The sequence below is a fragment of the Phoenix dactylifera genome, chromosome 3 (genome assembly GCF_051530095.1).
Source record: "Phoenix dactylifera cultivar Ajwa chromosome 3, Ajwa_hap1_PhDact_Kaust_v1.1, whole genome shotgun sequence".
Classification (NCBI taxonomy): domain Eukaryota; kingdom Viridiplantae; phylum Streptophyta; class Magnoliopsida; order Arecales; family Arecaceae; genus Phoenix; species Phoenix dactylifera.
This window is the reverse complement of record NC_143192.1, coordinates 18,824,115-18,835,711: the sequence shown is the minus strand read 5'-3', so window position 1 is coordinate 18,835,711 and position 11,597 is coordinate 18,824,115. Positions and strand designations below refer to the sequence as shown.

Below are 11,597 nucleotides of genomic sequence, written 5' to 3'. Positions count from 1 at the left end.
TTGCTTTTGGGTGCAAAGGTCTTTGAGAAATTTGGCATAGGAGGGAACTTGTTTGATGGCATCAAGGAGTGGGAGGTTGATTTTAACTTGTTTGAAGACCTCCATCATCTCTTCTAGTGAAGTTCCCTTCTTGCCAAAGGGAGAGGGTGCATTAAGTGCTTTAGGGAATGAGGCCTTTGAAATGTGGGTTGTGGCAGATGGTGGATTAACTGAAGAAGGTTTTGGGTTTTCATGTGATACATTCCTCTCCTTTTCTTCATCTTCCTTGTTGTTACCCTCCCCAACCTTATTATCTATCACACGTCCACTCCTAAGGGTAGTCAAAGCATTGGCTTGCTCATGATTTAGTCAAGTTTCTTGAGCCACGTATTGTGTCCCCTACGATTACTCATTGGTTGACTTGGAAGCTTACCTTCCTCTCGCTTGTTTAATGCATTGGCTAGTTGACCCATTTGGGATTCTTGCTTAGCAATTGATTGCGTGTGAAAGTGCAATAGTTGTGTGTTTGTCTCCAAACCTTGAAGGGCAGTCAACACTTTCTCCTCAAAGGCTGTATTTCTTTGGGTTGGAGGAGGAGGGTGTTGAAATTGAGTTGAGGGACGGTAGAGATGAAAATTTTGGGAGTAGGATTGGGCATTATTCGAAGCTTGCTGCCTCCAAGAAAAATTTGGATGATTCCGCCATCCCGGGTTATATGTCTTGGAAAATGGGTCATTACCCGGTCTGGGCTGTGTTTGGGCAGCATTGATGTATTCTTGCACGACTTCGGGATATTGGGGTGCCGAGGGGCACTCATGAATAGGGTGCGATGGGCTAGAACAGATAGCACACACTTGTGCTTGGGACGAGCTAACGATATGTCCTCCTATCATCAATTGATCAATCTTATGGGACAATGCATCTACCTTGCTAGACAGGTCCATGGAATGACTTATTTCACAAATGGTCCCTTTTCTTTGAGAACTCGGGGGTACTTGACGAGAACAGGAAGCATGGTGGAGGGAGTTTTCATTAGGATTTTCAAATAATTGCCATGCTTCATGCTCATTTTGAAGCATAAAAGTTCCCCCGCATGCAGCATCGATCATCTGACGGTTTCGTTCAGTCAATCCGTCATAAAAATATTGCACTAGCTGCCACTTAGGTATTTGATGATGAGGGCATTTACGGATTAGGTCCCGAAATCTCTCCCAAGTTTCATGAAATTCTTCTCCCTCAGTTTGGGAGAAGCTTGTGATGGCACGTCTAAACTGGTTCGTTCTCCCTATGGAAAAGTATTTTTTTAGGAATTCTTGTTGCATTTGATCCCAAGAACGAATCGAGTTGGCTTCTAAAGAATTCAGCCATTGTTTGGCTCTATCTTTAAGGGAGAAGGGGAATAATCTAAGTTTCAAAGCATCATCAGTGAAATTCTGAATCTTGACAGTGGTGCAAATCTCAAGAAATTCATCTAAGTGTTTATATGGGTCTTCGTTGGTGAGCCCATAAAAAGATGGGAGCATTTCGATCACACTAGACTTTATTTCATATTGTACAGCTGCTACTTCAGGTAATCGAATGCAAGATGGGGAAGTGTAAATGGTGGGAGTAAAGTACTCCCTCAGGAGTTTGGGTTGTTCTTCAGCCATTGATAAGTGCTAAATAATGCATAAATTAACCTTTTATTCATAGCACTTATCATTATTTTAATTCACATATTTCGTAAAGTTAACCATAAAATATGTGTTACCATCATCATTGCATTTTAATAATTATCAGAGGTAATTCGAGTTGATTTAATTATTTAATAATTAAGCCTAATGAATGCAGGTCAAGTCAAACTTATTTAGGATGATCCCTGAATCCAAATCATATGCACCCCGCAAATTAAGACCCTCTGATTCAGTCACCCAACTCTTTTTCCACATGATCCGATTTTAATAAAATCTCTTCAATTATTTGTTCCTTATATCTCAAAGTATATCATCTAATTGCACGGATCTCAAAGCCTCAGCCCATCCTTATTCCATCTCTAAACACAACCCCCAGCTCCTCTCCGTTGACAAAACAACTTAACTTCTCATATCCTCTTCATTACCGTTCAGTATTTATCAACAAATCCCAAGCCTTATCCAAAGATCCCTTGCTCCCCAGCTTCCTCAGCTTCATCCTCCCGTGACCCACGATAAGATCCAGCTCCTCCCAGCCAAGTCCCAGCGTCCAAACCAACCGTTTCCAGCCATCGTCCAAGCTTCTCCTTCGCATTGAACAGATCAGGCCATATCCCATGATCTTCGCATCCAGCATCTAAGCCTATCTCGTCGACTTCCTCCATGCTTCGGTCATCCAAGATCTTCATTCCTTCCGCAACCCCTGCTTCGGAACAGAGTCCGAGTCTTCATCGATCCAACCACCCACGGATCTGTCTACCCTCCATGGATAGCTCCAAATCTCAGCAAAACCAGCCAACCGTGGGTGATCTCCCGCTTCCAACGAACAGGGCTCTGTTAAACTAAATCCAAACCAGCAGCATCCATCCATGAATCCGATTCCAACCACTGCCAGCAGTTCCCCTGTTACGAGTATCCCATTTGCATCTTCCCGAATGAATCCCAACCATTTCCTTCCGTGAACTAACTCATATCTTTCCCAACGGCATCTTAATCTTATCATGATCCCATGCTTTCGTGATCCCTTCCCTTCATCCACGTCAAAAGGAATCCCAAGTAAATCAGCTTCCCATGTCTTCCGAAGCTCCTGCATCCCAAACCGATCAGTTCTTCATCTAACTGGATCACTTCAAATCTACCTCCCGAGATGATTGTATCCCAAACAACTTCATCCCTTGGATTAACAGCTTTGAACTTCATCATGTTCTCCTCATCTTCCCGAATCCTTTGCGATTGAGCTTCATCTCCCAGCCGTGAACATTATCCGAACATTATCATCCCCTGTTTCGGAAACGGAACAGAGGATCATCCTGATCCTCTTCTTCAAAACAAAGCTTCACCGTTCCAGCTCCTTCCGCATCCGAGATCTTCTCCGCAGCAGTTGCAGCTCATATCTTCTTCATCACGGATCAGGATAACAGCTTCATCACGGATTATCTCCCAACGATTAACCACTCGTGAGCCTTATCCTACTTCCTGTCATCTTTATCTTCCCACGACGTGATGAGATAACAGCGGCTGTGAAGGCTATAAAAGGGAGTCGATGATGAAGGCTAGAGGCATTCTCTTCCATTCCTCCTCTTCCCCACCAGGGGAGGGGGCTGATCCCATTCCTTCTTCCCCCACCGGGGGGGGGGGAGGCTTCTCCCATCTCCTCAGAGGCCAAATTCACGACGGGGAGAAGAAGAGCTCGGGTTCACAGGCAAGTTCCCACGGAAGAATAAAAAAATAAGAGGAGAGAGAAGAGTTTTGTTATTTTGGGAATATTTCAAACAAAGAAATCATGAAGGAAGAGATGGGAGCCTGCTGCTGTGCTGCTGCTGCCGTCTCCAACTCCATGCAGGGCTGATCTCTTCTCCAGGGCCGGATGTAGCCCTAACAAAGAGCCAAGGGTTTTTATATTTTTAATTTCTATTCTTGGAGTTGTATAAACCTTATTCTGTTCTAATGAATATTTTATTTCATCTCATATTTAATTTCTATGATTTTAAATATGAAGTTTACACAACTGCTCTTCATGATCATTGAAGTAAAAATAAGATAGTTCATGCTTAAGGAAGATGCGATGTGCTACCACCTTAGATTAGGGTAGACATTTCATGCTAAACTAAAGATGGATTATGCCTAAATTACTTCTGTGAAATTTTATTCGAATGCTTATTAGGCTTGTAGCCAATTTGCATGTTAATCCAAGAATGAAATAAATTATAAATAACCCTTGTTCTGATGTTAGTGGTGAATTTCTCGCCCTAGGTTCCTCCAAACTGATCATTTTAATTGCATTTCTTATTAAATTACTTAGTTTAATAATCTTCACAAATTCTCTTTTTCAAATATTTTTATTTTTAAAGAAAAACAACTGTACCCCAATTCCTGTGGATCGATACCCGTAATCACTATCCTACTAGATACGTGCTATTGCGTGGTCTTTAAAGTTTATCAATTTTTGGCGCCGTTGCCGGGGATTGTTAACATAGTTGTTTTTCTTTTCATAAAAAAAAACTTTCAAAAAAAAAACTTTCAAAAAATATATATATCTAAAATAAAATAAAAATATTTTCTATTTTTTTGTTACTTTCCTTATCTCCTTCTTCTCTCTTACTAATTTTTGATTTTGGTATTATTTAATCAGGAATCGAAGAAGACATCTGGGACGATCAAAAAGAAAATTGCTGGAAAAGGAATGTTGTAGAGGTTTGCCAAAAAAATATTAAAAAAAAATTGCTGGGGAAATTTCCTTTGGTAACCTCTAAACCTTTCTTATTTAAATTGATTCCCAGTTTGCCTGAAATTTTGTGGTGATTGTTTGATTTTAATTTCAGCGAAAGTGTGAATGCATGCTTGATACACATACACCAATTAATCCGCACATAGTAAGGGCAATCACCCCAACAAGATAAGAACTGAATTTCATCACCAGATTCTTGCCCAAATTAAGTGAATCAATTCTCACATAGTTACCACTCTAATTAAAATCAATTAGACGTTGGCCTCTAGGGACATTCGAGCTCAATAGGATGAAGATCACCGAAAGTTGCACCAATTTCGCTCTGTGGCTCAGTTAATGTCTAGGCAAGCTTTGTCCCTTTAAGGGAGACAGTTCATCTGTTCGAGGCAAGTGATTTTTATGTGGGACCTTTGCAACGCATCGTGACCCCCCCACTTACCTGGGAGCTTACCTGGTCAACTTAGTTCATTAGACCGGATTGGAGGCTTAGGTGCCCTCTTCAAACCAGTTAGGAGTTGTCTAGTGATTTTAGGATAAATATAAGGAATCGATGTGTTTTTCTTTTAATGCATGCTTGGCCCATTTTGACTTTGATATCGACAAGACCATAGAGGCAGTCAACTCCGTGCTCGATAATCAGTCTCCCACAAATTTTCTTCTATGGAAAACTCGGCATGAACCCGACATGATATAATTAAGGATGCACTGCATCTGGCTGAAGACGTTAAACTTAACGCTTGTTGGGAGGCAACCCAATTTCCATAGATTATTTTTGCACATTTTCTTGTCATATTTTTTTCAGGAGTCCTCATATTACTGATGCAACTAAGGTACAATGTTTCTATCCTCCATATGCATCATATTTTTGTCCAAAATAAAAAATTATATAAAACAATAAAAATAATAATATAATATTCAAAAAAAAATTCATCAAAAAAAAAACATTGAGGACAATGTCTGATCTAGGTTGGGGGGTATAGGATTCGAATTTGAAGAAAGTTTTCGTATTTTTAAATAAGTTTTATCTCAAAAAAAAATTAAATAAGTTTTATCTCAAAAAAAAAAAACCTAATTTCTATGCCTTAGTGCTGAAATGATGAATACACAAAGTATATAAAATCTAAAGAAAAGCCCAATAACTAGTCAGGAGTAAGTCAATTTGAGTTCTTTTTATTAAAAGTTCTTTTAAGCGAGTTGTAAGATAATTTTTACTTTGGAATTTCACAACACACATGGCCTGCACTTCTAAGGGTTAGGTTCAACATTATGTTGTTAAGTCTGGTAGCAACCTTGAGTCCTGATGAATCATTCCTATCTAATTCACTATTATCCCATATTTATATATAAAAAAAAGAGAAAAAAAAAGTGAATTTAGTCAGGTACATCGAAAAGGTCTACCTATTGTCAAAGGTCAGCGGGCTTGTGATGATGAACCCGAGCATAGGTCCGTAGGGGAGTCTTGATGCCCAACACCTTATGCCATCTGGCATGGGAGTTGTTGACTGAATGCTCGCTACACGGAGGAAGCATTACAAGAGTAAAAGTGCATTATTTATTTATAAATACAAAATAAAAAAAAAAAAAAAAGAAAAGAAAAAAGAAAAAATAATATTGACCTTGAAAAAGACGATAGTGTGAAAGCCGTCGTTGTAAAAATTCGAGTAAACTGGAATATTACAGATAAAGCCTATGAGGTATTAAAGTAAACATCCACAACTCTCGAAATCCTGCAAGATAGAATGATTTTGAATCAGTGATTAGGTATTATCTGACCAATTCTTGAAAACTACTAGCTTTAGCAGTATTTTGGGGATCTAAAGCCTTAGCTTGTGTATGGTCCAGACATCACCGAGCACCCAAGTATAAATTAGCCTTACAACTCTCTAACAGAAACTTAATGACTTCAACTTAAATTGCATACTGATTTAGGATTTGGGCTGACTTAGTAATTAAAACTTTGTGTGCTTTTGAAATTTTTAGCACCTATGCATTTGAAATTAGATTTTATAAAACAATAAAATAAATTTTTTCGACACAGTTTGTGGGTATCTGAGCCGGAAACCCTCACGAGACAAAACTCGTCCACTAGGGCCACCTAGGGGTTTAAAGCCTTATTGCATACGGTAAATGCAATCGCGATTCCTGCGAAAGTGAGTTAGCTTTTATTTTGCTTGAGGACTAGCAAAATGTAGGTTGGGGGGTGTGATAAGTGCTAAATAATGCATAAATTAACCTTTTATTCATAGCACTTATCATTATTTTAATTCACATATTTCGTAAAGTTAACCATAAAATATGTATTACCATCATCATTGCATTTTAATAATTATCAGAGGTAATTCGAGTTGATTTAATTATTTAATAATTAAGCCTAATGAATGCAGGTCAAGTCAAACTTATTTGGGATGATCCCTGAATCCAAATCATATGCACCCCGCAAATCAAGACCCTCTGATTCAGTCACCCAACTCTTTTTCCACATGATCCGATTTTAATAAAATCTCTTCAATTATTTGTTTCTTATATCTCAAAGTATATCATCTAATTGCACGGATCTCAAAGCCTCAACCCATCCTTATTCCATCTCTAAACACAACCCCCAGCTCCTCTCCGTTGACAAAACAACTTAACTTCTCATATCCCCTTCATTATCGTTCAGTATTTATCAACAAATCCCAAGCCTTATCCAAAGATCCCCTGCTCCCCAGCTTCCTCAGCTTCATCCTCCCGTGACCCACGATAAGATCCAGCTCCTCCCAGCCAAGTCCCAGCGTCCAAACCAACCGTTTCCAGCCATCGTCCAAGCTTCTCCTTCGCATTGAACAGATCAGGCCATATCCCATGATCTTCGCATCCAGCATCTAAGCCTATCTCGTCGACTTCCTCCATGCTTCGGTCATCCAAGATCTTCATTCCTTCCGCAACCCCTGCTAGAACAGAGTCCGAGTTTAGCATGAATAAGATAGTTCATGCTTAAGGAAGATGCGATGTGCTACCACCTTAGATTAGGGTAGACATTTCATGCTAAACTAAAAATGGATTATGCCTAAATTACTTCTGTGAAATTTTATTCGAATGCTTATTAGGCTTGTAGCCAATTTGCATGTTAATCCAAGAACGAAATAAATTATAAATAACCCTTGTTCTGATGTTAGTGGTGAATTCCTCGCCCTAGGTTCCTCCAAACTGATCATTTTAACTGCATTTCTTATTAAATTACTTAGTTTAATAGTCTTCACAAATTCTCTTTTTCAAATATTTTTATTTTTAAAGAAAAATAACTGTACCCCAATCCCTGTGGATCGATACCCGTAATCACTATCCTACTAGATACGTGCTATTGCGTGGTCTTTAAAGTTTATCAGCCATCTCAAGAGGTGGGGATGATTCTAATGTTCTGATCTCAACTCAAATATTCCTAAGGGTCCGTTCTATTTCAGGGTCAAAAGGTAATAGGTCACGTACTCTAGAACGACTCCCTTGCATACAATAGTACTTGATCAGTCAAGCATGCAATAAAAGATAAACACATCAATCCTTGTATTTGTCCTAAAATCACTAGATCCTAACTGGTTTGAAGAGGGCACCTAAGCCTCCAATCCGGTCTAATGAACCGAGTTGACCAGGTAAGCTCCCAGGTAAGTGGAGGGGTCACGATGCGTTTGCGAAGGTCCCACTTAAAACCCACTTGCCTCGAACAGATGAACTGTCTCCCTTATAGGGACCAAGCTTGCCTAGACATCAACTAAGCCACAGAGCAAAATTGGTGCAACTTTCGTTGATCTTCGTTCTATTGAGCTCGAATGTCCCTAGGAGCCAACGTCTAATTGATTTTAATTAAAGTGACACTATGTGAGATTGAGTTCACCTAAGTTGGGCAAGAATCCGGTGATGAAATCCGGCTCTTATCTTGTTGGGGTGATTGCTCTTACTATGTGCGGATTAATTTGTGTATGTGTATCAAACATGCATTCACACTTTTGCTGAAATTAAAATCAAACAATCACCACAAAATTTCAAGCTAATAATTAATTTAAATAAGAAAGGTTTAGAGGTTACTAAAGGGAATTTCTCCAGCAATTTAAATTTTTTTTTTTAGGCAAACCTCTACAGTATTCCTTTTCCAGCAGTTCTCTTTTTGATCATCCTAGATTTTTTTGTCGATTCCTAAACAAATAGTATAGAAAGAAAAATTAAAAATTAGTGAGGGAGAAAGAGGAGATAAGAAAAGTAACAATAATAGAAAATAATTTTTATTTTATTTTAGATATATATATTTTTTTGAAAGTTTTTTTTAATTATTATTATTTATTTTAATGATAGAAAAAATAACTCTGCTAGCAATCCCCGGCAATGACGCCAAAAATTGATCGGTTCTTTCAATTTCAAAAGTAAACCACGCAATAACACGTATCCTGTAGGATAGTGATTACAGATGTCGGTCCAAGGGATTGGAGACTAGTTATTTTTTTAATAATAAATCAAAAAGAAGAATTTGCTAACTTGATTTAACTAAATTAATCTATGAGTAGAGATGGGCACTGGGCCGGGCCGCCCACGGCCCGGCACGGCACGGCACGAAGCGGGCCGTGCCTGGCACGGCCCGCCAGCTACAGTGCCGGGCCGTGCCTGGCACGGCCCCTTCGAGAGGGCCGTGCTGGGCTAGAGGGTCCTGGCCAGCGGGCCGTGCCTGGCACGGCCCGCTTCGGGCCTGGGCCGGCACGGCCCGGTCTAGGCCCGCGGGCCAAGCACGGCACGGCCCATAAGGGCCTGGGCCGGGCTGGCACGCGGGCCTGGCACGGTCCGGGCCTGGGCCCGGCTCGGCCCGATAAAAATTAATGCTTCATAAATTTTTTTAATAAATTAATAAATATTGAACACTAAGAATTTATGATTTATGAATATAAAGCCACCTTAATGGTGGGGGGTTTGGCATAGACCCCTACCAGTTTATTAATTTAAATCAAAATGGTACATGAAGGGAGGTTTGGACCTTGGTCTGACCTCTAGAATACAATAAGAAACTAAGAAAGGGCCGAGGTTTGGACCTTGGTCTGACCTCCAGAATACAATAAAAATGTACAATTATAAAAAATTAAGAAATCTTACTAATCATCAGTGATTCAGTGAATCAGTATTCACTCTTCAGTCTTCAGTCTTCAGTCTTCAGTAGTGTTTGTATCATCATCATCAGAGGATGTTGTATTATGTCCACCTTTATCTTGAAGTCTTGCCTCAGCATCCAGCCAATCCTTGAAGCAGAGAAGCATCTCCACCGTTTCGCCCGTCATCCTACTTCTCTTTTCGTCAAGAACACGCCGACCTGCACTAAAAGCGGATTCCGATGCTACCGTGGACATCGGCACAGCTAAAATATCGCGTGCAATTGCAGACATAACAGGATATTGATTTCTAACATTCTTCCACCAAGATAATACATCTAGATTCTCTATTTGATTTTCATCATATGCAGAATGAAGATCATTTCGTAAATAAAATTCTAGTTCACTACTTAAAGATGAAGAAGATGAAGAGGAACTTGAAGCATGTGTGTATCTTCTCTGTGCAATGAATGAAAAAATAGATGACGAACGAGAACTACTAGAAGGAGAAATAGAGGTTTGTATTTGTGTTCTAGATCCACGAATTTTTTCATCATATATAGCATAAATATCATAAAAAAGTTTTTTTACCTCATCTTTAGCAGATTCAGCATCTTGATTCATATTTTCAGAGTATGCATCAAGTAAAATTAGCACGCCATTTAATTTAACTCTAGGATCAAATACAGCAGCTAAGTTATGCATAGGACATATCCTGTCCCAATACTCATTCCATTTAGATTCCATTAGGTCAATAATAGGCATTAAAACATCATCATATCTATGTTCTGCAAATTTTTGACTAATTATATATGCTTGTTGTAAAAATGAACATGAAGTAGGGTAATAAATACCAGAAAGAACATTGGTAGCATTATAAAAACTAAGCAAAAAATCTTCCAAAATTTTTCCTTTATTCCAATCAGTTTCAGTCAATGTAAATCCTAATCCACGATCATTAATATATGCACTTAATAAATTTTTATATGGGTATGCATCATGTATCATGCAATATGTGGAGTTCCAACGAGTAATTACATCAAGTTTAAATTTTTTAAAACGTTTACCATGATTTATGCATAATTCCTTAAATTCTTGAAGTCTTGATCTAGAAGCATGAATAAAAGAAACTGCATTTCTAATTTTTGAAATCACATCTTGAATCATGCCCATGCCAGCTTGAACAGAAAGATTTAAGATATGACATGCACATCTAATATGCAGTAAATTTCCATCTAATATGGGATGCAATGAGTCTTTTAATAATACAACAGCAGAATTATTATTAGATGCATTATCAAAAGTAATAGACATAATTTTATCATTAATATTATATGAACATGCAGTTTGATAAATTATATTTGAAATTTGTTGCCCAGAATGTGGAAAATCAAAAGCACGAAAAGCAAGAATACGTTTATTTAATTGCCAATCATTATCAATATAATGAGCAGTAATGGCAATAAAACAATTACTACCTACAGATGCTGACCAAATATCAGAAGTTAATGAAATTTTTACATTTAAAGTAGAAAATGTTTCAATTAAATTTTGTTTCATTGCTAAAAAATTGGTCATAGCTACTCTTCTAAATGTACGCCTACTAGTTCTTTTGTAAGCAGGTTGTAGGTTTAATTGAACATATTCTTCAAAATTAAAAGATTCACATAAACTAAAAGGTAATTCATCCTTAACTATCCATTTTACAAGTGCTTTTCTTTGATTTTCATGATTATATGCAAAATTACCTACAAGTAATCCCCCTTGTATATTAAGGGTACTTTGAGTTTGAGCATGAGAATCATGCATCCTATGACTCTCTTGATGTCTTTTTAAATGCCCTGTTCCCCCACTACTACTACAACTATAAAGTTTGGCACATTTTTTACATTTAGCTTTCCAGACTCTCTCAACCATAACTCTATCAAATTCATTCCATACAGTACTAGTCCTCTTACGAGAAGAGGTTTGACCTTCACTCGGTTCACCAGTTCTAGAGGAACTAGGAACAGGGGGTTGGGGATTAGTTTCTTCTTCCTCAGAAACAGGAATGCCAAACTGACTTTCCTCAAAAGATGACATATCTATGATTAATTCAAAAAATAAAAACTAACCGCA

The 11,597-nt window shown here is 38.3% G+C and overlaps 1 non-coding gene across 1 annotated transcript; it reads left to right on the top strand.

Annotated features, from left to right (window-relative positions):
- Positions 1–1,146: 1,146 nt before the first annotated feature.
- LOC149767960 (small nucleolar RNA R71) lies at positions 1,147–1,252 on the top strand. Its single transcript, XR_016400080.1, has one exon. It is a non-coding gene; the product is annotated as a small nucleolar RNA R71 (small nucleolar RNA).
- Positions 1,253–11,597: the final 10,345 nt, after the last annotated feature.